Consider the following 5,906-nt stretch of genomic DNA (forward strand, 5'->3'; position numbering starts at 1 on the left):
TAAGGAAAGGAATATGTGAGTGTGTGCCTAATGTAAACTAATATTGTACTGGCAAAATTATAGATGGAAAGGGAGAAGGGGAGGGGGGAGAGAGGAGGCTGTAATTGACTACAAGGGTATGAGTTATGAGTGATCATAGGGATAGTGTTACATAAGTGGAAATACCTATGGAGGACCGGATGTGTAAGCGCATACCTTATACAAACCTATAGAGTGCTGATGGGTGAGAGTGTGATGTTAGATATAAGACATCCTATAGTGAATAGTGAGCCGTAATCAAGTGCAACAGGGATATTTCACGTGACTATGGGAACCTGGAAGGTAAAGAAAGGGGAGAAAAAACTGTTAGACAAGGTAATCAGACATAATGTAACCAGTTGATCAGACATGATCACCTGGTTTGAGACCCCCTGCCTTACACTATATAGATATCATGTTTATTCCCCATCTATCTTGCTCAGGAGAGCATCTCCCTCCCCCGGCACCAAGAGCAGCTCATACTGAATTGTTACATTGACTAGTAACACTGCACACAGAAATGCACCTTAATATTCCACTGTTAACCCTTTCCTCCCAGCAGTAACACACAACTCCTCACCTTGATATCATGGTGATTTATGGTCAGAATGACTTCAATGCGATCAGTGATTTCTATTCTAGCTCTGCTCACATAGATTTTATATCCACACTCAACTATAGGCCGTTCTTCATATTTTGGGGGCTTTTAGTCAGATATACTAGTTTGTGCCTGTATAGTATTGGTGTAGATGGGAGTGTAGGGCATGGGTTACATGGCACTGTGGTGGAATACTGATGGGAGGTATTGGTGCTGTGTTTGATGCTTCTACTGGGTATTTTCCTACAAATACTGGAACAGCTCACTGCTTAGAATGATCCTTCCCAGCTCTATAATATATTATATATACCCCACAATGCAGGCTCACACACACATTTGTCTCAAGTGTGTTGTAGGGACACAGATACAGTCTTGGTCATGTGACTAAAGGCTACTTTACACACTGCGATATCGGTCCCGATATCGCTAGTGTGGGTACCCGCCCCCATCTGTTGCGCGACACGGGCAAATCGTTGCCCATGCCGCACAACACCGACCAGACCCGTCACACATACTTACCTGCCCGGCGACGTCGCTGTGTCCGGCGAACCGCCTCCTTTCTAAGGGGGCGGTCCGTGCGGCGTCACAGCGACGTCACTGAGCGACGGCCCAATAGCAGCGGAGGGGCGGAGATGAGTGGCCGGAACATCCCGCCCACCTCCTTCCTTCCTCATAGCGGCTGGGAGGCAGGTAAGGAGAGGTTCCTCGTTTCTGCGGTGTCACACGGAGCGATGTGTGCTACCGCAGGAGCGACGAACTACATCGTTACTGCTGCAGTAACGATAATCGAGAATGGAGACCCATGTCACCGATGAGCGATTTTGCACGTTTTTGCAACGATGCAAAATCGCTCATCGGTATCACACGCAGCAACATCGCTAATGCGGCCGGATGTGCGTCACAAATTCCGTGACCCCAACGACTCCGCATTAGCGATGTCGCAGCGTGTAAAGCCCCCTTTAGTGGGAGTGGTGTACAGGGTCTTAGCAGTAAAGAGTATTCCATATTTCTGCCAGATACCCACAGAGATATTGAAATCTGAAAAAAGAGACTTCTGCTCATTGAAGGTAAGAACTACTCACATAGCGTTCAACTCCACAGCAAACGAGTGCTCTAGCACTGGCATCTCAGCAGGGATATTCCCCTACTACACATGTGTGTCTAGGTCACTGTGACAGTTTACAGGACATAACTCAGGGCACCTAGACAGAAGGCAGAGGGACTACTTTCTATTTCTGGTGTAGAGCTTAGTACAATATATATATATTTATACTATTACATGGGACACATGTACCTTGTATTACCATTATTCGCTGTATATGAACCCCTTTTCTCCGGGCATTATTTGTCTATAGCATTTTTCACGAACCTGAGGCAACTGAGAACCCTTCAGTGAAGGAATTCCACTAACCCTCACAATACCTACCAGGGGCCTCCCTGCAGTAACTCAGGTAGTTGTACCCATTCTCTTTCCGCATTCTATGTGTTCTTCTTCTTTCTTCTTTTTTTTCTTTTTTCTTCTTTTTATTTCTATCATGTAGTTCAGGGGTTTATAGATATATGTCCTGCATCTCATATTTCCTTTAGTGGTGCTTCTTACCCATTCTCATATCATTTACCCTAGTATTTCATGATCCTGAGGCGACTGAGAACCCTTTAATAAAGGAATCCTTTTTCACCTGAATTGTCAAGTGATACTTACCAGTGACTATCACGTAATGTTACAGGTAGTTCCATTTTCTTCCTCTTCTTTCTCTCCTTTCTTCTTTGTCACACGGTCCATTGTGTTATAGCCCACGTGTCATGATAACACTTGTACCATCTTTTCATTTAGATTCCACCTACAATTATTTACCGATTCCAGTTCTGGAATAGGCTTTCATCATCTACTCACTAGAATTCTCAAGTTCATAAGGTACTGAGACATATACATGTTCACACCATTATAAAGAACAAAGTATAAACATTGAGGTTTTTCTCACACCCTCACACAACAAACCCATGTGTGTTCATTTCCTTCACTATATAGGATTGCAAGTTTTCCATTTGTACCTTAATGGCAATGACGCTATACAATTGAACACATATCATCCTGTTATCCATATAGGTGTGTATTTACCTGCTTGACTATTTTTGGTTGTTTGATCCAGAATGTTTCTCCAGATAGGTCATGTGGAAATTTTCTTTCCTCAGTACAAATGTTTTCACTATGGCTTTGGAAAAATTTTTTGTATGTGCATCATGGTCATTTGACCCATTGTACTCTCAAGTAGCAATATATTGTACTGTTATGTTGTACTATGTACTAATTACATGTTTATATGGTTTTGTAACCCTTTATGATCTTAGATAACTTTATCCTTGATAAAGACCTAAAAACAAGCTCGAAACGTTGGATGAATTATCCTTTTGCACAAATAAAGAATTTTCAGCATTCTAAGAGTTCTTTTCTTACGTTATTGATCACTATAGTGTGCCAGAGCTATTTCTATTGAATTGACTCTTATTTTTTCTGAGCACCTGCTATATACACAGTGAGCCAGACATATTCAATTTTCATTCAGAAGGCAGAGGGAAGCCTTAGCAGCTGAGCCTATATCTTGGCTTGTGAGCATTAGAACAGGCCGGCGATTACAGGGTAACATGAAAAATGTCCAGCTTGCATTATGACTAGAACATGACAATATCCTTTTAAGTACTAACCTATGATGCGTTCCTAAGCAGTTGATGTTATATGTTCTACATTTCATTTTCTGCATACTTTACAAGTAGTAGAATTTGCTTTGATATAGGCAACTGGATTTTCATTTTTTTTCTGTTTATCAGTAGGACTTCAAAATAACAAAGGTGATCGCCTCCCGTTGCCTGGGAACCGTCCAGGCACAAGAGGGCTATGTGTCACCAGAAGGCGCACACACTCCCTCAAGGCCGGCAGACGTGCAATCCCAGGCACCTTCCAGTACCGACCAAGGTAGCGTCCTCCGAAACTACACTTGAATTTAGCCAAAAGGCCGAGAAGCTATAACCCGAATTGGTTACGGCCTTGAGTGGCACCCTGGCCTATACCGGACACATCTTAGGGAGAGGGAGACAAACCCACGCCTACAGAAGACATTTTGTCACCCAAGCCAAACCCTTGAAAAGGCTGTTTTGCAGAGCAAAAACAAGGAGAATGGTGCTTTTTGCAGCCGCCGCCCACTGCAATGAATCTGAATAACTCCTCCTTTTGGGCACAAGCACCTCCCCTCCCCCTTGCAGTCTTTCCAATTCATGATACAAAAAGACGGACGGACAGGACAGGACAGGACCATCTGCCTGACTTTCCGTCACTGCCACCCTTTGCCATCCTTGCCCGTAGAAAGCCCTTTCATCATCCCCAAACCCTAATCTTTTCCCTTCCCTTCCCAGCTGCGTCTCACTCCCTTTCATTAGGAAGTGAGCGCAGCCTTTTCTCCGTTCTGCACATGCGCGACGTTAAACACAAATGCGCAGGCGTGCGTTCCATTAGCCTCACTGCATTCCACTCCCATACAGGAAGTGGGCACAGCTATTACTACGGTCGCACATAAAAGAACCCACGGCCACCACTGCACATAGCTGACTCCACCACAGGACACCCACTTCTACACCAACGCAGGTAAGACAGGATCGGCACCTCTATGCTCCCGTTACAATCAGGCTCAGTCACCATGTGATAACGCTCTCAACTCTTTAGTTGCAGGCTCCCCTTGCTTCACCTCCACTGGCTGTGCTGCCATTTCCTCTCCCACCTGGAAGGTATACTTTATTCCACTATTTTCCTGTTTCTCTCTTCCCCCTTTTCCCATAACCTACTTTTATCTGCATTTGTGGGGTATCTATATGCTATTTACATCATAGTTTTATTCATTAATATGGAAGGGAAGAGTGCCCATGAGAGTGTTGAACTGCGGAGAGCAAAAGATTAAGCTGCTCCGATTTGCCACCATTGATAAGCTGTTCTCAGTAGATACACATGCTATCCAAACAGCAGCATCCACCATTGCTTCAGCCCACCCATTCAGTGACAGCTCACCAAGTCAGCCAGAGGAGTGGTGTAAGGAATTACACGTAGGCACTGACTCCACACCTTCACATCACAAGAAGGGGGTCTACAGGCTAGTGCAAGAATACGAGCAAGTCTTCAGCAAACATCCGCTAGACTTTTGAAAAATAAAAGGGGTCAAACACTACATCCCCACAAGTGCACACCCACCCATCAAAGAGAGATATAAGCCAAATCTACCTGCACATTACCAGTGTACCAAGGACATGTTGAGCAACATGAAGGAGGCTGGGGTTATCCGTGACAGTTGTAGCCTCTGGGCAGCTCCGTTGGTCCTGTTAAAGAAGAAGGACAGCACCACTCCCCTGTATTGAGGAATAGCTAGCTGCATTGACAACTGCAAATTATTTTTCTACCCTTGATCTCACTAGTCACTATTGGCAAGTGTCCGTTGCTGAGGCAGACCGGGAGAAGACCGCCTTTGCCACCCCGATGGGTCTCTGCGAGTTCAAAAGCATGCCCTTCGAGCTGTGCAATTTGCCAGGAACCTTCCAGAGGCTGATGGAATGCTGCTTGGGACACCGAAACTTTGAAACGGTACTGCTATACCTTTATGATGTTATTGTTTATTCTAACGCAAACAAGATTTTAGGGTGTATAAAAAGGGAGATTAGATCCGATGATCCCAACGTATTGTTACCCCTCTATAAATCACTTGTAAGGCCACATCTGGAATATGGGGTAAAGTCCTGAGCAGGTTGATAACCATTGGTTTGAGCATGGTAGGGTGTAGTACGCATCTTCCTGCATCGGTAAAAGCTGCAGAAGTCCTTGAAGATTTCCGCTTCAAAGGCAGTGCCTTGATCTGTGAGGACTCTCTCTGAGTAGCCATGAGGTCTGCATAAGTGTGCTTGGAAGACCTTCGCTGCAGTATGGGCCATTAGATCTTTGACTTGTACCACAACCATAAATCTCGAGTAGTTGTCTACCATCGTAAGTGCATACGTGAGCTCACCTCGATATTCTGCAACAAAACTCCCTTTTTCGATTTCAGTTTCAGCAAACACTCCTCTTCCTGTAGAAAATATTTATCATTACCTAAGACAGTCATTCTAATGCATGACAATATTAAGGCAATTTAGTTAAAACTTGTTTTAACTCACCTTTAAGGGGATTGATGTATTTCATGGTCAATCCAGGTTTGTCAGTGATGGCACTGACATAATGTATGGCGTCTTTTTCGGGCGTTATCCTTTGCCTTTTCAT

Source organism: Anomaloglossus baeobatrachus, unplaced genomic scaffold, assembly GCF_048569485.1.
Source record: "Anomaloglossus baeobatrachus isolate aAnoBae1 unplaced genomic scaffold, aAnoBae1.hap1 Scaffold_630, whole genome shotgun sequence".
NCBI lineage: Eukaryota > Metazoa > Chordata > Amphibia > Anura > Aromobatidae > Anomaloglossus > Anomaloglossus baeobatrachus.